Raw genomic sequence first — 24,971 nt, forward strand, 5'->3', positions numbered from 1 at the left:
GAATTGGACACACTTTACATTAATTAACACAGAAAAAAACTGCCTCAAAAGGATTTAGAAATGTGTTCTACTAAACATTTAAAGGGATTTAGAAGTGTATTCTACTAAAGCGCCTTATCAAACTCTTTTAAGGATGCAAATGTAGGTTTGTTTTTTGTTTGTTTGTTTTGATTTTTTGCTGAGGCAATTGGAGTTAAGTTACTTGCCTAAGGTCACACAGCCAGGAAGTGTTAAATGACTGAGGTCATATTTGAATTCGGGTCCTCCTGACTTCAGGGCTGGCACTCTATGTCCACTACACCAACTAGCTGCCTCCAAATGAAGTTTTAATATGTAAAAACCAGAAAGGATAAAGTGAGAAAGAGAATTGTAGACCAATAGCATTAATGAATATTGATGCAAAAAAATTTAAAATCGAAATCAAAATGATCCACTGTGATCAAATCGAATTTATATTGTAGATAAAAGAGAATTAGCATTAAGAAAACAATTAGTAAAACTCATCATAAGAATAAATAAAGCAAAAATCATAGTTATATTAACAGATGCAGAAAAAGCCATAGACCCCTTCTCCTTTTAATACAATAAAATCGTTATCTAAAACCAAAAGCTAGCCTTATTTAAATGGAGAAACATAGAAAACAGCTAGTACTTCTCTATTTAAAATAAGAAACATAATCTCTCTTTTTACTATTATTTGAATAAGTTCTATGTTCATAAGAGCAATGAAGCGTGAAAAGGAAATTAAGGTCATAAATATCGATCGCAGTGAAGCGACAAATTCATCCCTATTTGCAGATAACATGAAGGTTTGCTTAGAAAATTCCAAATAATCAGCAAAGAGGTGATTAATAGCTTCATTAAAGTAGTAAATACAAAATAAATCCACAAAATGATCAGCATTATGTAGCAACAATAAAAACAAAAAAGAAATGATAGAGAAATTCCACTCAAAATAACTTCAAATTGCATTGAATTATCAGCGAATCAGCCTACTAGGATACATTCAATATATACATCAAATAATTACAAAATTTGCTTTACATTGAGTAATATTAATAGTCCTTGTTTCTACAATAGCAGTACAGTAAAAATGACTCTACCTAAACTAATGTGTCACATTTGTGCTACAAGCAATCAAACTACTGTTGTGGAAATAGCTACCAACCTTTTGCTACAGTAGAACCAAAGCATATTTATTTTTATTGATTAGATGTGTCTATATAGGAAAGAGTCATTGAAATTCTAAAAGTTGAGTTTTATATAGCAAGAATCTCTCCAATAAACCATACAAAGCAACTTTTTAATATCCATAGGGAAAACATCAAGCACTAGAGGGAATGAACCTACAGGAAGTTGGAAAGAGAGAGAGCATTGATATTGAGTAGATTGATACATCTCAGTCATTCATTTAATTAATTGATACATAGGACTCTTTAAGAAAGATAAAATGTTTTGGGTTTTTTTTTTTTCAGTGATGAGAACTTCTTAGTCTTCCCCAGATAGCTGCTGCTTCTGCTTCTTCTGCTTCTTCTGCTTCTTCTTCTTCTTCTTCTTCTTCTTCTTCTTCTTCTTCTTCTTCTTCTTCTTCTTCTTCTTCTTCTTCTTCTTCTTCTTCTTCTTCTTCTTCTTATACCTTTTTATTGACAAAGCATATGCATGGGTAATTTTTCAACAATGACCTTTGCAAAAATTTCTGTTCCAACTTTTCTCCTTCTTTGCCCTACCCCCATCTAGATGGCAGGTAGTCTCATACATGTTAAATATGTTAAAATATATGTTAAATACAATATATATATATATATATATACATATATACATATACACACATGTTTATACAGTTGTCTTGCTATGCAAGAAAAATTGGATTTAGAAAAAAGGTAAAAATAACCTGGGGAAAAAAACGAAAATGCAAGCAAACAATAACAGAAAGAGCGTAAATGCTATGTTGTGGTCTACACTTATTTCCTAGTGTTCTTTCTCTGGGTGTAGCTGGTTCTGTTCATCACTGATCAATTGGAACTGATTTGGATCCTCTCATTGTTGAAGATAGCCACTTCCATCAGAATTGTTGTTGCTGTGTATAATGATCTCCTGGTTCTGCTCATTTCACTTAGCATCAGTTTGTGTAGGTCTCTCCAAGTTTCTCTGTATTTATCCTGCTGGTCATTTCTTATAGAACAATAATATTCCATAACATTCATATGCCACAATTTATTCAGCCATTCTCCAATTGATGGGCATCCATTCAGTTTCCAGTTTCTGGCCACTACAAAAAGGGCTGCCACAAACATTTTTGCACATGTGGGTTCCTTTCCCTTCTTTAATATCTCTTTGGGATATAAGCCTAGTAGTAACACTGCTGGATCAAAGGGTGTGCACAGTTTGATAGCTTTTTGGGGATAGTTCCAAATCACTCTCCAGAATGGTTGGATGTATTCACAACTCCACCAACAATGTATCAGTGTCCCAATTTCCCTACATCCCCACCAACATTCAGCACTATCTTTTCCTGTCATCTTAGGCAACCTAAGAGGTGTATCTCAGAGTTGTCTTAATTTGCATTTCTCTGATCAATAATGATTTGGACTACCCTTTCATATGGGTAGAAATAGTTTCAATTTCATCATCTGAAATGGTGGTGGAGTGGATAGAGTACTAGTCCTGAAGTCAAGAGGATCCCAGTTCAAATCTGGTCTCAGACACGTAACACTTCCTAGTTGTGTGACCCTGGGCAAGTCACTTAACCTCAATTTCCTCCGTAGCGGGGGATATATATATATATATATATATGTGTGTGTGTGTGTGTGTGTGTGTGTGTGTGTGTGTGTGTATTTAATAGGAGACCATAAAAACACAGTATAAAATTAATTGGAAAATAAACAACCTAGTTTTAAAGAATAAGTGGGACAAAGAAGAAATTATAAAAATAACCAGGGACAGCTAAGTGGTGCAGTGGATGGAGCACCAGCCCTGAAGTTAGAAGGATCTGAGTTCAAATTTGACTTCAAACACTTAATTCTTCCTAGCTGTGTGACTCTGGGCAAGTCACTTACCCCAATTGCCTCAGTGAAAGAAAGAAAGAAACAAATAAACAACCAATAGTTTCAATAAAGAGAATGACAATAATGATTCAACATATCAAATATCAAAATATTCAACATAGTGCAAGAAAAGCACTAATAAGAAGAAAATGTATGTTTATGTCAATAAAATGGAGAAAAAACAAACCAAATAATTTGACATGCAATTAAAAAAATCTAGAAAAAGAACAAATTAAAAACTTTCAATTAAATACCAAATTGGAAATCAAAAATTAAAAGTGAGATTAATAAAATTGAGTGTAATAAAACCTTTGAATGAATAAATGAAATTAGGAATTGGTTTTATTTTTAAAAAAGATAAACTATTGATTAATATGATTTTAAAAAGAAAGGAGAAAACCAAATCACTAGTTTTAAAAATGAAAACTACTAATGAAGATGAAATCAAAACAATTATAAAAAAATAGTTTGCCCAATTATGTTCCAATAAATTTAACAACTTTTTTTTAATAGCTTTTTTATTTACAAGTTATATGCATGGGTAATTTTACAGCATTGACAATTGCCAAACCTTTTGTTCCAATTTTTCTCCAATTTTTTGTCCAAACTGTCATTTTGCTATACAAAAAGAATCAGATTCTGAAATATTGTACAATTAGCCTGTGAAGGAAATCAAAAAATGCAGGTGGACAAAAATATAGGGATTGGTTTAATTCTATGTAATGGTTCTTAGTCATCTCCCAGATTTCTTTCTCTGGGTATAGTTGGCTCAGTTCATTCCTGCTCCATTGGAACTGATTTGGTTCATCTCATTACTGAAGATGGTCAGGTCCATCAGAATTGATCATCATATAGTATTGTTATTGAAATATATAATGATCTCCTGGTCCTGCTCATTTCACTCAGCATCAGTTCATGTAAGTCTCTCCAGGCCTTTCTGAAATCATCCTGTTGGCCATTTCTTACCGAACAATAATATTCCATAATATAGTTATACCATAATTTATTCAGCCATTCTCCAATTGATGGGCATCCACTCAGTTTCCAGTTTCTGGCCACTACAAAGAGGGCTGCCACCAACATTCTTGCACATACAGGTCCCTTTCCCTTCTTTAAGATCTCTTTGGGATATAAGCCCAATAGTTAACACTGCTGGATCAAAGGGTATGCACAGTTCGATAACTTTTTGAGCATAGTTCCATAAATTTAACAACTTGAGTGAAATGGAAGAATATTTACAAAAATATAAACTGCCTAGATTAACAGAAGAGGAAATTTTTATCTAAATAAGTCTATTTTAGAAAAAGAGATGAAGTAAGTAAATCAGATTCCAGGGGGAGGAGGAGAGGGAACAACATCAGAACTAAAGAGATTTACAAGTAAATTCTACTAAACATTTAAAGATCAACTAATACAAATCTTTAATGTATTATTTGGAATAATAAGCAAAGAAAAAATTTCACTCAAACTCCTTTTATGAAACAATAAAAATTAAATTAAATCAATATCATGTCATTTTTAATCCTTGATATCCTTTTAGCCACCATACTAGTAAAAGAGATTTCCATCTCATTGCCCTCTATTTTTTATGACACAATAATAATTCAATATATTCATATATTACAATTTTTAAGGTAATTTTTTAAAAAAATAAATTTTTTTGTGAATCATGTTGGGAGAGAAAAATCAGAACAATAGGGAAAACCCACAAGAGAAAAAAAAACAGAAGAAAAAGGGGAAAAAAATAAACATGACTTGTGCTGATTTACATTCATTCTCCATAGTTCTCTCTCTGGATGCAGATGACATTTTTTTTAATATCCAAAGTTTATTGAGATTGACTTGGATCACTGAATTGCTGAGAGGAACCAAGTCTTTTATAGTTGATCATTATACAGTCTTGCTGTTACTGTGCACACTGTATTTCTGGTAATACTTGTTTCTCTCAGCATCATGTAAATCTTTCCAGGCTTTTTAAAATTCACCTTATCCATCATTTTTTATAGAACAATAATATTCAATTATTTTCATAAACCATTCCCCAATTGATGGCCATTAACTCATTTTCCATTTTTTTTGCCAACACAAAAATGCTGCTACAATCATTTTTTACACATGTAGGTCCTTTCCCCTCTTTTATCATCTTTTGGGGATGCAGATCTAGCAGAGATACTGCTACAGTATCTACAGCCCTTTTGACCTAGTTCCAAATTGCTTTCCAGAATCATAGCATCAGTTCACAACTCCACAAATAATGCACTAATGTCTCAGTTTTCTCACATCCCCTCCAACATTTATAATTATCTTTTCCTATAGCCAAGTGTAAGTGTAAGAAAGTATAAGGTGGTACCTAAGAGTTGTTTTATTTTGTATTTCTCTTATCAATAGTGATTTAGAGCATTTTTTCACATGACTATAGATGACTTTAATTTCATCATCTTAAAATTTTCTGTTCATATCCTTTGACTATTTATCAATTGGGGAACAATTTGTATTTTTATAAATTTGACACAGTTCTTTATATATTTTAGAAATGAGGTATTTATCAGAAACCCTGGCTGTAAAGATTTTTCCCCCCACCTTTCTACCTTCCTTTAAAGGCCACTGTTCTTTGTATTTTTTTATATCAATTCCCTTGATTTTCTTGATCTTTTATTCTTCCAGATGAATTTTGTTATTATTTTTTTAGCCCTATAAAATAACTTTTTGGCAGTTTGATTAGTATGGCACTGAACAAGTCAATCAATTTAAGTAGAATTGTCATTTTTATTACCTTAGCTTGGCCTGCCAAAGTCATTTCTTAACACATTTCCCATGGTTTTCATTTTTTTTGACTACCATGAAATAGCAGAAAGTTCCTTAGCTTCATATTTTTGTCTATAGTGAAAAGAGTTGAAATCAATATTTTTTGGCTCAAAAGTCTTTTCCCTCTTTTTGAGAAGGATACAGTGGTATAGCTAGATCAAAGATTTGAGTTAAAACTGGGATATATTGGGATAAATGTTTAACAACTGGATTTCTGCAGGAAAGATGTTCACATGGCACTTTTAGCCTTAATTTACATTATTAATATTTTCTGCATCACTTTCCTAGGTCTAGGAATCATCAAATCAACAAATCAATCTCTATGGTTTATCACTTGCTAGTTTCTGAGATATAAATGCTCATATTAACAAATGAACCACCAATTCTCATGAACATGGTTGAGCTGGTTCCAGATACTTCTGGATTTAACATGTTTTTACAGTGAGACTTCAGGAATGGAGACCAAACATCCTGACTTTAACTTTTTTTTCTGCCCTCATAAATACTGTTCTTTTTACTCATGATTCACCCCATCCAAGTCTATGGAGTTGCCTTCAAGGTATAGTCCTTAAACATTTGTTAAATTCTCTCTGTGGATGATTCCCAGCTGCTTTTTTGGACATCTTGAACTGGACATCTTGTAAGCATCTGAAACTCAACATATCCAAAAGAGAACTCGTTATCATCTCATTCCCACAAAGTTGAATGGAATTTTTAGGAAACCAATTTTCAACTCATACTTTGCACTGTATCCCCTTCATTTACAATGATTTTACCTTTTATTGAGCACACATCTCCCTCACATATCACTCTATTTTATCAGAATATTGGTGAACAGAAATACTTGACACACATGTAAAGTATTCTTGTAAAAAATTTATATATACTGGAAATTAGACATATGATTCAGTATCTTTCTTTCCTTCTCATACCTTGAGAATCAAACTCTCAATATTCTCAAAATTATGATACCACCTGCATGAAACATCTCTGACATTATGAGTTCTATTCAACATTTTTTAAAATCTTCTTTCTTCAATGCTACTTCCACTTTCTCTATAAGCACAAACAAAACTCTGATGTTAGAGTACAAAGACAAAAGGTGTGTATATCTTTTCCATCTATTGTCCTTCCAATTTTATCTTTAAATGCCCTTCGGATGATTTGTTTCCTTAAATTGATTCCTGTTGTTTTATGATGTGGCCCTAGTTAAAATCTTCCATTATCATTCTATATGATATTTTATTTTACTTTTCTTCAGAACATTTCCCATTTATTTTAGCAAAGATAAAAGGATAGAGGGTAGAGGTGGGTTGGGAAAATGTAAGAGATAAACAAAAATGTTTAGTATATATAGCACAGCAAAGATATGGCTTTCAAACTTATTTATCAAAAGGAGCAAAGGTAGTGAACCAAGTTGAGATTTTAAAGTTTTAAAAAGGATAACATTTTCTATTTTTCTTTTCAAAAATAGATTTTGTTGTTACCTTTTGTTTTTATTTTACTGACATTTCCTCTTTTATCTTTTTCTATACACCTTCTAGAGAGCCAGATATATAATTAATTTTTTTAATCTTAAAAAAGGAAGAGAAAAAAAGTAGTAAAATTTTTCTAGAGATTGAAAAAATTCTCAATTTATGTGCAACTTTCTGCACCTGTAGATTTTCCACTCCCATCCTCTATAATGGTGTATTCTCATATCTCTTCTTTGGGGCCAACTTTGTTCTTTCTAATTTTACAATATTAATTTTCAATGATTGTTTTCTCTTTCCATTTACATTATTATAGTCCTGAATATGTTATTTTTTGTCTCTAATTACCTTATAACTATTCATGTAAATCTTTCCATGTTTCTCTGTATTAATCTCATTCTTCTATTTCTTTCAGCATTTTAACATTCCATTATTTATATATTAACAGGAATCTACTTCAATTCTTTGCTTCCTTACAAAGTGCTGCTACAAATATTTTGGTGTATATGGTGCTTGTTTTTTTGTCAGTGACATTCTTGAGGTTTATGTCTAACAGTTTTATCTTTGACTTAAAGGACACTAGCACTTCAGCTTTTTTATCTGCATAATTACAAACTTTAGAATGGTTATAATAATTCACAGCACCACCAACACTCTGACTACTGATTTAGCATATTCATTGGTATCTTGACATCACTGGTATCAATAAAACTTGCCCATAATGCATGATCTCTTAAATAAATTACTATGGTTTGCTTGATAAAATTTTACTTAAATTTTAAAAACTGATATTCATTAATTATAGTGGTCTGCAGTTTTCCTTTTTTATTTTGTCTCTCTTGTTTTAGATATTAGATATTAGAACTGTATTTTTCTTATAAAACAATTTTGATAGACTACATTCTTCCTCAAAGTTTGAGAATAATTTGTAGAGTATTAATTGTTTTTTATTTGATAGAATTCTACAGAACCTTTAGTACTAAATGTTCTCACCTCAAACCATCATTATTAGATTATTATATAATATATAATTATATAATCATTAGTAGATTAAATTATTTGAAATCTTTATTTGATATTGTTATTTTGATGGTTAATACAGTTTTCTCATGAACAAAATATATCTCTAAAGGATTGACAAAGACTTTTTTTTTTCATTTCCAGTTGTGCTGGGCAAAGTCTTTAAGCAGAAAACTAGATGTGGATTGGGTGGAATTTAACACAATATTTAACATATTAGAGTAACATGTAACATGACATAAAAGAAAATAAGACTTGGCCTTCAGGTTCAAGAGGATTGCTTTCCCCATTTTTTCCTTTCCGTTTTCACATATATTTAGGAACACATGCAGCAGAACTGAGGAGAGTCACTTAGCAACAACTCTGGTAAACAATAACTGGCAGGGTAATATTCTATGATCATTTGTCATTCTAAGTCTATAATACTTTAATATCAGTATTATTCATTTGTTAAAATAAAAATCAATTTTTAGATAAAACTGGAAGTTTTTAGATTTCACAAAAGTTGGGGATGCCTCATGAACAAGGTAGGAAAGCTAATTTGTTTTCTTTAATAATTGTTTAGCTCTTCCAGTGTAGATAGGAAATATACATCAGTTACATATATTCAAAGAAGATTCTGAAGAAACAAATATAGGTATCGTCTATTCAGTTGATCTAAAACATCAATATTTTCAAAGCAAATGCAAACAAGTCATAAGAATCATCAAGGTCAAGGAATTTCTTAGCTATCCTTAATGTTCAAATATGGAACTCTGTTGTTTGAAAAGGTCAGACTCTTATCCATCTTGTTCTGGAAGTTACTGGTTAAGATGATTAAATATCTTCCAATATTAATCTTCAATACAATGTCAAGGAACGAAAACAGCAGATGGAAGGAAAGGATGATTTTCATGATGTTTGTATTTTTCACATTGAGTGGTTATTCTTTGAGTGAGATATTTTCAGGACTATCTGATCAATCTCATGCCCATTCTGATTTTTTCTTTAAGATGCTTTCTATATCTTCCTTCTTTCAGTTGTCTGAGGATCATGGATCTAGGGCTGAAAGAGATCTTAGAGAATTTTACTTTATTTTATTTTTTATAGTATGTTATTTTTCCAAATAAACGCATAGTTTTCAAAATTCATGTTTGCAAAACCTTGTGTTCCAAATTTTTCTCCTTTCCCTCCCTCCCCCTTCTCCAAGACAGCAAGCAATCTAATATAGACTAAACATGTTATTCTTCTAAACATATTTCCATATTCATTATTCTGTGCAAGAAAAATCAGATCAAAAGGGAAAAAAAAAAAAACCATGAGAAAAAAAAACCCAGACAAACAAACAACAACAAAGGTGAAAATACTGTGCTTTGATCCATATTCAGTCTCCATAGTTTTCTCTCTGGATGAATTTGACACTTTGCATCACAAGTCTATTTGAATTGTCTTGGTTCACCTCATTGTTGAACAAAGCCAAGTCTGTCACAGTTGATCATCACATAATCTTGTTGTTTTCTTGCTTCTGCTCACTTCACTTAGCATCAGATCATGTAAGTCTTTCCAGGCTTTTCTGAAACTAGCTTATTCTTTATTTTCTATAAAACAATAATATTCAATTATGTTCATATACCATAACTTATTCAGCCATTTCTCAACAGATGGGCATCCACTCCATTTCCAGTTTCTTGCCACTACAAAAAGAGCTGCTACAAATATTTTTGCACATGTGGGTCTTTTTTCCCATGATCTTTTGGGAATACAGACTAGTAGGATACTGCTACAGTAACTTCATCCCTTTGGGTCTCATTCCAAATTGCTTTCCAGAATGGTTGGATCAGTTCATAACTCCACCATAATGCATTGTTGTCCCAGTTTTCTCATATCCCCTCCAGTATTTGTTCTTATCTTTTCCTGTCATCTTAGTCTAAGAGGTGTGAAGTGTACCTCAGGGTTATTTTAATTTGCATTTCTCTAATCAATAGTGATATAGAGCATTTTTTTATATGACTAGAAATGGCTTTAATACTTAGTCTGAAAATTGCCTGTTCATACCCTTTGACCATTTATCAATTATCTAACTCATTTTACTGATGAGGAATTATACAGGAAGAATTTGAACCTGATCCTGTGTCTCAAAATCCCATCTTCATTTTTACTGTATAACATTGTCTCTTCTGATTATGTGTTGTTCTTTTCTCAGGTAATGTGTATTTTAGTTTTATAACTTCTATTAATATCTTTGGGAGAGCTTATGTTTGTCAATTATTTTAGTAAATCCGTCAATAAACACATATTAAGTGTCTACTAGGAACAACACAAAATGCATCAGGCACTGTGCTAAATGCTGGGGATGTAAAAAGAAGCAATATAGTCTCTATCCTCAAGGAGATATTTTATCTAGATTAGCAGTGATCCAGAAAATTTTTTCCCATATTTTCAATGATGTTGGAAAACAAGTCTACTTGAGAACTCTGCAGGTTTTCCTTGAGGCTGCCAACTCCTTGTCCCACTCTGTCCCCCTTTCACAATAGTTGAAAATGTCGGAATTTAACAAGGAGATATGGGCAGGTTGGGAGGCTTATGGGAGTATTTATGGAGTTGTTACCTGGATGTTGATTATCTCAATGATGCTACTTTTAATCCTTTTGTGCAATTTAATAAAGTAACTTATTTTCTAAGTCAGTATTGACATTCTAAACTGGCACATTTAGATTTCATATCTCTATGCTGGCAAGTAAGTAAATACTTGCTGAATAATGAGGTTTTTAGGCTCTGTTCTTCTCTTTCAATTGATTTACATTAGTTAAATTTCTCTATAAAATTGTTATAATCATTGGATTTTTTCACTTCATCTATTTCTCATTTTTTCAGCATCAATAACATGGTTGACTATGACAGGTTGGAGTGTTTTAATTGCACAGCCTATCTTTTCCTCATGTTTCTTCATTATCTTTGTTTTGCATTAATTTTGATCTTTGCCCTAACAAGTCCATGGTCTGACATACATAGACTGCTGACTAAAGAATTACTTCCATATCAATAGCAAATTGTTTCCTATTCATTACAATAAAAACTATTTCACTTTAAAATGTAATTTAGTGCTTGCTGATTCTTTCTTTTAGAAAAAGATTTAATGATATATAGGCACAGGACTTTGACCTCTCTCATTCCTGACTCCTGAATCATAGTTTCCACTATTTTTTCTACATTCTCCCTTGAGAGAGGTGTAAAGTTACTATGTGGCAAAGTATATTTTGATTTAGTTGGGCATATCTTATAAAGTCCTTCATAGATATTTCCTGCTTCTTTTTTTTTCTATGCAGCAGTTATTGGTTTGTAACCTATTTTTGTATTCATTGTAATTTTTTTCAAATATTTAACATAAGGACGAATATTTAACAATACAAAATAAAAAATGATCATGATTTTGGATGTCTTTGGATTGAGAATAAAAACATCTCTCAACTATAAACTTTTTTTCCTTTAATTTCATTTTTTTTGTCCTCTGATAATTGTTAATAGCAATAATGTTTCTGTCCACTCATTGATCTTTGAATAAAGATCTCATATATAGAGTACCAACAACTTAGTTAATGTTTTTAGGCAGACTAAAAATGATACTGGTGTCATAACCTTTCCCTCTTTCTACTACTCTTACACCATTACTTAACAGAAGCATAGAAGGGCTGAAAAAGTTTGTGGGATATTCTGTGTTTTTATTTCCTTCATGTGTTTCATTACAAAGTGGTCAGCCTATTGGTAATTTAACTCTATTCCTAGCTAGGCTAACTCTTATAAAGCAGAGAATCAACTTATTTTCTAACCTTTAAGAAGTTATCATCTCAATGCTATGATGAGATATTGGAATAAAAATTTGTGGAGAGAGAATTTCTTTTTTTTTTTTTTTTTGCTTAGAAAATGAACTTTATTATCAGACTATTTGCAATGGCAACTTAAACAAGGAAGAGATTTGAAATCTTTCATATTAGCAACAATTTTCTATTTTATTTATTTATAATAACTTTTTATTGACAGAACCCATGCCAGGGTAATTTTTTTACAACATTATCCCTTGTACTTGCTTCTGTTCCGATTTTCCCCTCCCTCCCTCCACCCCCTCCCCCAGATGGCAAGCAGTCCTATACATGTTAAATATGTTGCAGTATATCCTACATACAATATATGTTTGCAGAACCGAACAGTGGAGAGAGAATTTCAAAAGAAATCATTATTCATCTTAGAGATCAACTCAGAATAACTTGGATGTCATCACAAGGAGTATGATTTTGGAAATACCTTCAGGATTTCATTATAAGACACTTTTATCTCTAAAGGAAATTGCAATGACTATGGTAATCTACTGTTTGATAAACCAAAAGATCCAAGTTTTGTGGACAATAATTCATTGACAAAAACTGCTAGTAAAATTGGAAAGGAGTCTGGCAGCAACTAGATGTCGACCAAAAATCTCATACTATATATCAAGATAAGATAAAAATGGGTGCATAATTTAAATATAAAAATATCATCAGCAAATTAGGAGAGCATAGAAAAATATATCAGTCAGATCCATAGATCAGCATAAAATGTATAATCAAACAAGAGATAGAGAGGATCACAGGAGATGAGATGGATAATTCTAATTTATATGAAATTATAGTATTTTCAAAAATAAAACCAAATGAAGAAGGAAAGCAGGATAATGAAGAAAATTTTTATAGCAAGTTTCTCTGATAAATCTTGTTTTCTAAATATGTTAGGGAACTGAGCCAAATTTATAAAAATAAGATCCATTCAATAACTGATAAATGGTCAAAATATATGAGTAGGCAGTCTTCAGAAGAAATAAAAGTTAAATAATAGTCATGAAAAAAATGCTCTAAATCAAGTAATAGAGAAATGCGAATTAAACAACTCTGAGGTATTACCTCACACATCAGATTGCCTAACATAATAGAAAAAGAAAATGACAAATGCTACATGGTACATGGAGGAAAATAGGTTTGTTAGTTCATTGTTGGTAGAATAGTGAACTAATCCAACTATTATGGAGAACAATTTGGAACAATTCCTAAAGGACTATACATGTCCTTTGACCTAGGAAAAATACTACTGCCAGGCTTCTTCTCCACATAACTGCTAATTAACTCCTTGCAGCACAAGTAATATTCACATACTAAAGGCTGAACAATAAAATGTCTATGAATAAAGGTAATATTAACATTACTCATGAAAAATGTTATATATAATGCATTATACACGATATATAATATGTTAACATGGGGCACATTCTATTATGGAGTACATATTGAGCTAATGCATCTCCAGTATAACTATAACCTGGTTAGAGTGTGTATATATACTGTATTTATAGTTTTTCTAATGTTGAACCAACTGCCACTCCAGTTATAAATTGCATTAAATTGCAAACTAATAAATAATAATCATGTCAGTTGAGGATCTTGTGATTAAAAAAACTAAGATCATTGTCTGTGATCCACCATTTTTTCCTCTTCTCTTAATCACAAAAAGCTTAAACATTAATCCCAATGTTCTTATATTTTACTCTGGTTCCTGAGAATGAGGTGGTCCTCCTCCTTGAGAAGACAAATTCTTCTATATGTGCCCTTAATCCCAGCACAGTTCCTGATATACAATAAGCCCTTAAAAAATACTTGATGATTGATCAACTGTATGCCATTTTCTCCAGTAGATTGCTTTCACTACCATGTCTTCTTTCTCATCAATTGTGAGAGCTGTTCAAGGCAGGAAGGTAATAGTGAACATTTGATTTGCTCCTGAAATGTTTCTCTCTTTCTTGGGGTCTTTTCTTATTTTTTCTCCAATTTGAAAGATAGCCAGTGCTAAATGTTAGTAATGGTCTTTAATTGTCAAAGTTCTGGACGCTAGAATGTCCTGGTAATATATTTGTATTTGAGTAGAAAGATGCTAGTCTTGTAAATTTAGACTTTATTCACCATTATTGTGCCACAATCCACTGCCAAAAAATCAGATTGAAATATGAGCTGAAGCTCAAGTTATTGCTAATCTGTGAATTCAGGAAATAAATTATCTTGGAAGTGAAAGCAGAATTGATAATCACTCTAAAATAGGTCTGTTACAAATATTTCGAATATAACATGTTTCCATTGATATTTGAACAATGTCAACTTCAGTGTACCTTTTTTCTTTGTAACTTATAGTTTCTTTTTTTAATTATAGCTTTTTATTGACAAAACATATTCATGGGTAATTTTTCAACATTGACCCTTGTAAAAACTTCTGTTTCAACTTTTCCCCCTCCTTCCCTCCACCCCCTTCCCTTCAGTGTACCTTTTAATGGCATAGTACAGAAACTCTGACAATTGAAAATGAAATTTAAAATCTTTAAAGGTATTTTGAGGGAATGAAATGGGAAATTAAGAAATTACATTTTTTGTGATTAAATAGTTGTATTAAATTCATTTAATCAATTGTCTATTTGATAAACTAGTTTAACTCCTTCAAAACCTTAAAACCTCATGTGACATTTACCAAAGTTAGACTCTAAAAGTATTTATTCTAATTCTTTTTTTCTCAAGTGTACTCTTTTCCTTTTCCTTGAGCCCTCTCCATAAGGAATTTATATCTAGGAATGATGATAGAATTGTTCAATTGTTAAAAATTTCCAAATCTCACTGTTCCAAATTAGAGCATCAGAATGTTAATAGTAGAAAGGACTTTGCTGATTATATAGTCCAGAGGTCTAGATGACTGCTCATTTTTGTGTGTCATGGATCCCTTTGGAATCTGGTAGCCTATGAACTCCTCAGAATAAACTTTTAAAATAACTGAAAGACACATGTATATTTGACACTATTTTGCTAACCTTCTCAGTAGGTAAGGAAGGGGCTGGAGGAAAAGAGAGAAAGGAACTCAAAATGAAAAAATTAATTAAAAATAAATCAATTAGATAAAAAATAATTGAAGGAAATGCTAAATTTCATTTAGAGTTTAGTGAAAATTAAGATGTAATTTTTTTCCCTCCATGTTAATAGATACCCTGAAACCTATCTATGGGTTTTCAGATCCCAAAATGAAAAGCTTTACTTAGTAAAATTCTCTAATTTTACAAATGAGGAGATGGTGGCCCAGAGAGGTGAAGTTACTTCCTCAAGATAATAGCTTGCCTTTACAAGATTTAGAGTTCACAAAGCACTTTACATGCACCATCTCATCTCTTACAACAAAATTCCAAGAGGTAGAAGACTTGAGTATTGCTATTCTCATTTTATAATTGGGAAAACCGAGACTTAGTCAACTGACTATTTCTGATCTGGCTTGATCAAGATTACACTACTAATTAAGTGGCAGAATCAGGGTTTATATCCTAGTCCCCAGATTGCAAGGCTCATGGTTCTCCACTACACTGTTCTTCTACTTAGTGACAAAAGAAGTAGGAATCAGTTCTGCTTTATTTTTCTATCCCGCTTTTTTTCTGTTAGACTCTTCTGATATTCTATGGATCACATAGCTTGAATGTGTTTGCCAATAGCTGAGAAACTTGACTAGGGACCATGACAAAGACTTGGGTTATTTTAGCAGTTAGAAAATAATTATTCTCTCCAGGGTATGTTTTGCTGACCTTCTGCCTTCATTCTTGATATTTCTCATCCCATCCTTAAGAATTTTATATTATTCTATTTGTGTTCAGGTGCTATATTTTGTTTTGCTGGTATTTAAAAAAAAACAATACTGAATTTTCCCAATATCTCCCTCTTCCAAAGAACCCTAAAAGAGAGGAGCTGACTTTTTCTTTGTATCTGAAGGTTACAGGGACTGATGCATAATAAACATTTAATAAATAATTATTCATTAACTCATTACAAAGAAAATCAGTAAAGAAAAATAAACTGATTCAATGACTATGTCTAATAGAGCAGATTGTGTGCCTATTTGAACCCATTGTCTACCACTTCTCTATAAAAAAGATGGAAGTGTATCATTAATTCTCTGGATTCAAGATTGGACATTATACTTAATCTGATTTCTAATATCATTTATAGTTACTTTTATTTATATTATTGAAGTCAACTAACTCCTGATTCTTATACCTTCATTCTGCATCAGTTCACACAAGTTTTGGTGCTATTTTCCATCTAGTAGGAAGCAGAGATTCAAATAATAGTTGGCTAACTGACTGAATCTTTATGAAATTCAAGATACAATGATGCATCATCTTCCTCACATATGTATTTGCAAAAAGTTTTATAGTACAAAAACTTTTAACAAATTACTTCATATGATCCTAGACTTATGAGGCAAGATGTTACTTCTTTCTAATTATTTCTTGAGAGAAATATAATTGCTTTTCATTTGATCAATACTATCTTCACATATCTTACTTTCAGTTTTGCTCAATCAATCAACAAGTGTCTACTATGTGAGAAGATCTATGCTAGAGGCATTAGGAATACAAAGTCAAAAGTGAAACATTTATTGATCTTAAGAAGCTCATTCATGACTAATGACTAATCAAGACACACACATGTCTATGTGTCTATTATATATGCATGGTGGCACAGTGAATAGAACACTGGATTTGGAATTGGGAAGACTCATCTTAATGAGTTCAAATTTAGCCTTAGACATTTAGTAGCCATAAGTAACCCCCCTGGCAAGTAACCACCTTGTTTGCCTCAGTTTCCTTATCTATAAAATGAGCTGGAGAAGGAAATGACAAACACTGCAATATTTCTGCCAAGAAACCCCCACTCCCCCAAAAGGGGTCTTGAATAGAATAAAACTAAAATTAGATATTGAGGAGATATTCATTAATTGGAGAACAGCTGAGCTGTGGTATATGATTATAGTGGAATATTATTATGTTATAACAAATAACAAGCAGGATGAGTTCAGAAAAACCTGGAAAGACTTACATGAATTGATATAAAGTAAAATGACCAGAACCAGGAAAAAGTAAAAGCAATATTATATGATTAAGAAACATAAATGACTTAGCTATTCTCAGAAATAAAATGATAAAGACAATTCTATAGAACTCATGATGAAAAAAATGCTATCCATCTCTAGAGTAAAAGAAAACAAACAAAAAAAAAACCCCTGTTGTTTGAATACAAACTGAAGCATAGTATTTTTTACTTTCTCTTCCTTTTTCTTTTCTTCTTTTTCTTCATTTTTGTTCAAATCTTCTTACATAAAATGACTAATATGGAAATGTTTTACATGATTGCACATGAATCTGTATCAGATTATTAACTGTCTCAGGAAGTGGGGAAAAGAAGAAGAGAGGGATAGAATTTTGAACTCAAAGTTTTAAAAGAAAAATGATTGAGTGATAAAAATGTTTTTACATGTTATTGGAGGGGGCAATAAAATATTATTTTAAAAATATCTTCTTCTGTTCCTCTCTAGTTATCATTCTATATGTCCTCTCTCTTGCCTAATTAGCTAAACTTCTTTATAAAAGCAATCCAGTCTGACAAGCAGAACACAAATGTAATTCCTATTGCTGGGGAAACAAGCTGGAGAATTGCTTTAATTGAGGAGTAATGAGTTGTAATAGTGCTAAAGATGATGATTGCATGTCCACACTAATTGTATCACCAATGTGGTGAGCCTCTAGAAGTTGAGAAAACACCAGGCTATCTGGAGCAGGCTAAATTTCTGTACTATTCATCACGGGAATTGAGTCTAGGAATGACTATGTATTTTCAGTATAGAGGAGATAAGGAATATCACTCTTCAATAAGAGAAAGAAAAGGGTAAATAGATAAAGTCATCTTTCTATTTAGAATGTAATCTTGAGGGCAAGGACTGTTTCACTTTTGTATTCATATACACAGTACTTAACCCAGTGATTGTCATATAGTAGGAACTTAATAAATACTTGTTGATTGATTTATTTAGGTGATTTCCCTGTTTCAATTACTTTTATGAGAAGAGACAAATACTGGTTATAAAAGTGAAGTCTAAGAGTTAGAAAATATTTTAGAAGTCTTATTCCTTGGGAACTATTTGCATTTTTGATTTTCTTCCCGAGTTATTTGTACCTTCTGAATCCAATTCTCCCTGTGCAGCGGGAGAACTGTTCGGTTCTGCAAATATGTATTGTATCTAGGATATACTGCAACATATTTAACATATATAGGACTGCTTGCCATCTTGGGGGGGGGGAGGGAGGGAGGGGAAAAAACGAAACATAAGTGATTGCAAGGGATAATGTCGTGTAAAAATTATCCTGGCATGGATTCTGTCAATACAAAGTTATTATTAAATAAAATAAAATTTAAAAAAAAAAGAAGTCTTATTCCTGGTAATAAATCATAACTGAAAAAAACTGCTCTTTGTAATATCTTCAAGTAGTAAACAAGACTCTCACTACTTTTTGAGATTACTTTTTCAATTTTTGGGCATTCCATTTATTAAGAATTTCTACCTACATTTAACCCACAGCTCATAACTTCCAGGATTCATTTCTACTCACATTAAGCCTATATTTGCATTTCTAACCATTGTTTCTGCTTTTGGAGGCAAACTGAATCAATTGAATCCCTCTTTCTTATGATAGTCCTTTAAATACTTGATGATAGTAATCATCTTTCTTTTAAGTTTTCTCTTCTCTGGGCTAAAATTCCCTACTTTATTTAAGGAATTCTCTGATGTTAGAAAACTTCTAGTCACTTCTCAGGCCTGTTCCTGCTCTTAATGTATGGTCACCAGCTTATCTAAAACCTTCTTGAAATGTGAAATCTGGATCTGAATGTAGCGTTTAAGATAGAGTCTGACAAAGAAAAACAATAGAATTACTGCTTTCTGTCTTCTAGGCACTATGCCTGTCTAAAGGAAGTCTAGAGTAGCATTTCATTTTTTATAACCATGATGTACAATAATGTAGATTCCTTCTATTTTTTATCCTCTTCCTCCATCACATTTATGTATTATTTCATTGTCAGCATGCCCTTACAAATATGATCTCACTTGATATTCCATAGAACCTAGTCATCATATTATATACAATTATTGTCCCCATTTTGCAGATAAAAAACAAAACAGACTGAGATATGGAAAGTGACTTGTTCAGGGTCCCAGAACTCATATCTTCCAGAAGCAGTATTCAGATTCATATATTCCTGATTTTAAGTCCAGCATTCTCTCCACTATGCCATCTAGTTGTGACCTATAGTTAATATCTAATATAATACACATTTCAAAAAATATCCTAACAGGCGGGATTGATATTTGGACTTCATTTCCCATAGTATTTGGGGACTGAAAAAGTAAACTTATTGGGAGAAATTCTTGGGACTTCACCACCGAGCTTTCATGTGAGCCTATAACACCATGACATAGCTAGTTGAGGACTCTAGGAACTAATGCTTTACAAGGTGAGAGGTTTAAAGAATGGGGGTTCAGTGTCTATATTCTGTAAACCATCTCAGCAGACAGGCTAAACTAGGTTAAAGGTAACTGAATACCCTGGTAACTAAGAAAGACAACAACTCATATTCATATATACATATTATATATATATATACAGATATACATTTGAATTAATTGCAGATTTTTTTTACTAGTTTGTAGAGTGGTTAGGTGAACAGCAATGTAAAATATAAAGTTTAAAGACAGAAATAAATTTTGGAACAGATATTCTCCCTAGATTTGGAATTGGTGGGTTAGGAAAAGAAGAGAAACTGAGGGGAAAAGAGTTAACAGTATTGTTTTCAACCAACTAAAACAATTACAGTTTTTTCAGCACTTGTATTGTCTTTATATAGGTCAGTCCTTGATCGAGGCAATGGCAATAAGCAGTAGCAATGCCCTTGGAACACCTTTGTTTTTTCCCCTTGCTCCAGAGGTTTGTCTTACTTAAGTGCATTACTTATTTCTTGATTATTACAAGATTTTGACTCTTTCTTCCTCCAATGGAGAGAGGGCTCTGTCTTTTCAGGAACAGATATATTACTTTGACTCCTAAAAGCTCACAAAATCAGGCATTAAATACTTCATAACCTCCAAATGTTATTAATTTCCAATATCACCCTATATAGAGAGGAGGAAACTAAAGTTGAGAGTAGAAGTATTTGATTAAAGTCAAATAAAAATTTTCAGGAAAATGTTTTTATCTTTAGTTAAATAAATAAATATTCTTCTTGAAGAAGCAGTTTTTGAATGCAGCAGTTACTGAAGTCTCTGCACACTGCAACTATTCCTTGTTGAAATAATAGAACTTTTGAGTAATTGAAGGCAGTGATTGCAATCCTTTTCACTATAACCACTTCATGGAACCACTTCAACCTCTGAGGTTGCAAATGCTGCAGGGGTTGTTTGGCAAATAATGACACCCAAGGGCAAAGTCCTAATGGTATGAAGTCATAAAATGACAAAATTACATTTGGCAGTGCCTGGCCTTGCAACTCAGTGTTGATTAATACAACTTTCAAATTGGGAAGAATACAGACATTGGAGAGAATGGAATATTAGTTGATATCCAATCCCCTCAAGTATTGTAATATCAGAATTGCCTACCCTCCAACCCAGAAAAATCTAGTAAAAGATCTTAAGGTGTTGTTTCCTATTGTGGGATATGGAAGAAAGACACTGGACAGAGAATCTGAAGATCTGGCTTTGATATTCTGCTTGCTGCTTAATTTTGATCTTCAGCAAATTGCTTTAGCTCTTTAGTTCTCAGTGTCCTGACTCTGGAGTCTCCTACTCTGATTAGTTAAGTTCCTGGCCCCATCAACATATCATTAAGTGCCTTAGCCTTGCTAATTTTACTTCCAGCTCTATTCACTCTGTTTCACCATCTCACCATCAATTTTGTTTCCCCTCTTCTTTTCCAACTTCTCTAATTTTTTTTGTCTTCCTTTAGTAGAACGTAAGCTCCCTGAGAATAGGGACTATCTTGTTTTCTTGTATTTCTATTTTTTATTTTCAATACTTAGCCCAATGTACAACACATACTAAGTACTTCTGTTTTCTCTGTCTCTGTCTCTCTCCCTCTGTTTCTCTCTCTCTCTCTGTTTCTCTGTTTCTCTCTCTCTCTCTCTCTTTCTCTCTCTCTCTCTCTCTCTCTCTCTCTTCTTCCTCTTTTCCCTTTTTATCTATCTCTTTAAAATGTATTCCATGCTCCAGGATAACTATATAAATTCCTACTTCCACTGACTGGTCCCCAGAGCACTTTAGAGGTAGCCTTGAGCAACTGACAATTAATTTTTTTAACATTATATTGCTCATGAGTTCTCTCAAGTACGCTTCCCACTATTAATATTAGTCAGCCACATTTAATTAGCTTTTAGAAAGAAGTAATTTTTAACATAACATATTAAGAATAGTTAGTACAAAACATTCCTCCAAAAGTCTGTGGCATTCTGTTACAATTTCTTACAGAATATGGGGAAAGATAGATCCAAGCTTTGAGAATAAACATGGCATAGAGACAACTCAGTTCCTGGAAGTCCTTTATCCTGGAGTCTTCAAGACTTTAAGTGTACTCTTTTTTTTCCCTTTTTTTCTTTATGGGCTCTTTGTAGAACTTTGTATTGTCCAGTTTATACTGTCAGTAGAGACACTGCTGTCAGTGATTCCAAGGATGCTCCCAAGATGCTGATGGGAAGATAGAACATCCACAATTATCCAAATTATCCAAAGACTTTAAAACTCATAAGGTTCTTTTCTGTTTAAGGTGCGAAGGAGGGAGGAGGAGAGAAAAAAGGCTTATATGAAGCCTAAACTAAGGCCTAGGAAATCTTCTCCTCTCTTCTCTCAGACCCTCTACCCCTTCTTTCAGTTAAATTCACTTCACTTCACTACCAAATACTCAAAATTCAATTCCATGATTTTATACAAGCCCCCAAAGGCATGACCAAATCCCCAATCTAAACAGATTTCTTGTATCACCTAGGATGTTGTTTAGGTCTTGTTCATATTTAGGAAATAATCAAGATTTTTTCTCATTAATGGCACTTCTTTTTTATGTATGTGACCCTTACAAATAAAACAAATGAATTGAACTGGGTGCCTTCTAGCTACGAAGTTTTTTGATCCAAGAAAAGTCCAGCTATTTTCCTTGAAGGATGTAATTTTTTGTTATATTTTCTTATGTTAAATTGCAATTGAATTAAAAAATGTCAAATGAAACCTCTGAATATTTGTTTCAAAGAAAAGGAACTGAGATCCAAAAGATTAGTACTGTAGTCACAGTATTTTTCACTGTCTAAATAATAAAAAAGTCTTTACTATTAAAGTTGTTTCCCAATATGACCAAAGAGCTATTAAAATAAAGAAAAATTAAATCTTAGTAACTATTATGATAACTTTAATTCTCATGTAGAACTCTTTGTAAAGCAACAGAGAACTTGGGATATTTCACAGTTGGATTCTTGAGTGAATCATGAGTATAGATTGAGTTCTGCACCTATGCAGAGGATACCTGAAAAAATGCTTAATTGGAATATATGAGATGATTTGTTTGATATTATGATCCACCATAATGGAAAAGATGGCATACTATGTAAGGAGTATTCACTACTGAAGGGACCCATTAGATAAGTAATAATACTCTGTGTTGACTTTAAAGAGCATTTCTTTTTCTAAAAGTCTTTTCACATGTAGTTTTTTATTTATCCTTTCTTTCACAAGGTCCTGATTAAGTTGACATAGGTATAGATCATTTCATACCCACTCTTATGGGTGAAATTATTGAATTTCAGGATAAACTTAACTTTTTCAAGTCAATTTTTCCTTCCACCACATTACAATTCTTCTTTGTCACACAACTTTTAAATTTTATAGTTCTGTAGTCCTCCATACAATTTTATCCAGAATTTAATATATATTTCTTCACTATCATTATATATGTAGGTATTTTTCATGTGACCAAATATTTGTGAATATAAAATTATTTATAAAGAGAATGCTTTTATGTATCATTCAATCAAATTTGCAATAAGAAGTTGGCAAAATAGGAGCCATTGGGGGAATTACATAATATAAGAACCATCTGCTAGATTTATCCTTTTCACCAGGCAACAAGCAGATTGAAGTCCCTGCTAGTCACTAACATGGAAAAAAGCTGGGACAAAAATAGTTCAAATACAGAGTCATTTGGGGAGTGATTTTGTCTTACACAGTTAAAATGAAAAATCTCCTAAGTCATATCCACCAGAATTAAGTCCAAGAACAACGTTGTGTTTAGTGATCCAGCTGGGATGAATAGCAGCTTCAGTAGCTTCAAGTAAAGGCTCCATTCATCAAATTTAAGGACACAGGCAAAGGAAATTGATTCATTTCTGGATTTGATTGAGTTTCCACACTCAAATGCATTGGAGAAACAGCTTGAATGATCCAATTCTGTGGTCATTGCTTGGATGCAACTGGGTCTGGAACATCCCACTCTTTGGCCCTCAAGTCCAGCAAGATTTTTTGCTAGGAAGAGGCTCTTATCTCCATGTCATTCCGTTTGGAAGAGTTGTTGAGTTTTTGATGAGTTTACCAAAATTACACAGACTCTTACTCCTAAATAAGAAGACCTGATTTTTTCAAAGATTGCCTGCTAGCCAAGTTTGATATAGCCATTACTTCTGCAAGAATTTCTTGTTGTTTTGATTGCTTTTGCCACCACTGAAAGACACATTTTGTTTCATTCTACTATCATTGAGACTCATCTGAATCAGACCTTGTTTGAATGATAGAAAACTACTAGATGATCTAGCTGTAGAGAAGTGCTGTTGTATAAAATTAAAGGTTACTTGATAAGTTTTGATTATATGTGTGTATAAGCATATGTATATGTATCCATATATACATTATATATATACACACATACATATTTAAAAATTGGCCACTGAGTTTTTTTTCTAGCTCTGAAATTCTGTTTTTCAAATTGAGGGAGAGTTATATGTCATATACCTCCCTACCAAGATATTTTACTGGCTATCTACTCCAAACCATACTCCTAACAAATTGTAATAGGGATTCTAAAAAAAATGATGCCCCGAATGGAACATGATACTCCAACTGAGATTAGAGATGACAGAATAAAGTTATACTCCTCTTAATGCAGTATGATTTCTTATTATCTTTTTTTTTTGGTGGGGGGGAGGAGGCTTCTAATATACTACTACTTCATTATTGAGTTTGCATACACCAAGACCCCCACATCTATACAAACTTTTGTGGGAGACAGAGCAGGAGAAGAGAGAAAGACTTAAACTGAATAAAAAGAAAGAAATTTTATTGACAACTTGAATGGATTTGGACTAATGGTTTGATTTTGGGGAGGAGAAATTTGGAAAAACTTGGAAGAAACTGAGGAAAATTTGAAGGATAATTTCCAAGTCCATAAATGACCCATATTCTAAATTTGGGTGGTTAAGAGAAGCAGAAATCAACGACAATTTGGACAGATATTAAAGGATTAAGGAGGATTTAAGAAGATCAAGAAGTACTAGTGAGGTAGAACCTGAAGAGACAAACTCAAGAAGAATAAGTAGAGGTAGTTGGCAAGGCAAAGCAAGATAAATAAGAAAGAAAATGTAAATAATCAGATGGTTAAGCAAACAGATAAAGTGCGTTTATAGGTGGCACGAGATTGATTCAAGGCAAAGGAAAGTGCCTTCATTGTGCTCTCTACTTTCTGATCTAA

The sequence above is a fragment of the Antechinus flavipes genome, chromosome 1, assembly GCF_016432865.1.
Source record: "Antechinus flavipes isolate AdamAnt ecotype Samford, QLD, Australia chromosome 1, AdamAnt_v2, whole genome shotgun sequence".
Classification (NCBI taxonomy): domain Eukaryota; kingdom Metazoa; phylum Chordata; class Mammalia; order Dasyuromorphia; family Dasyuridae; genus Antechinus; species Antechinus flavipes.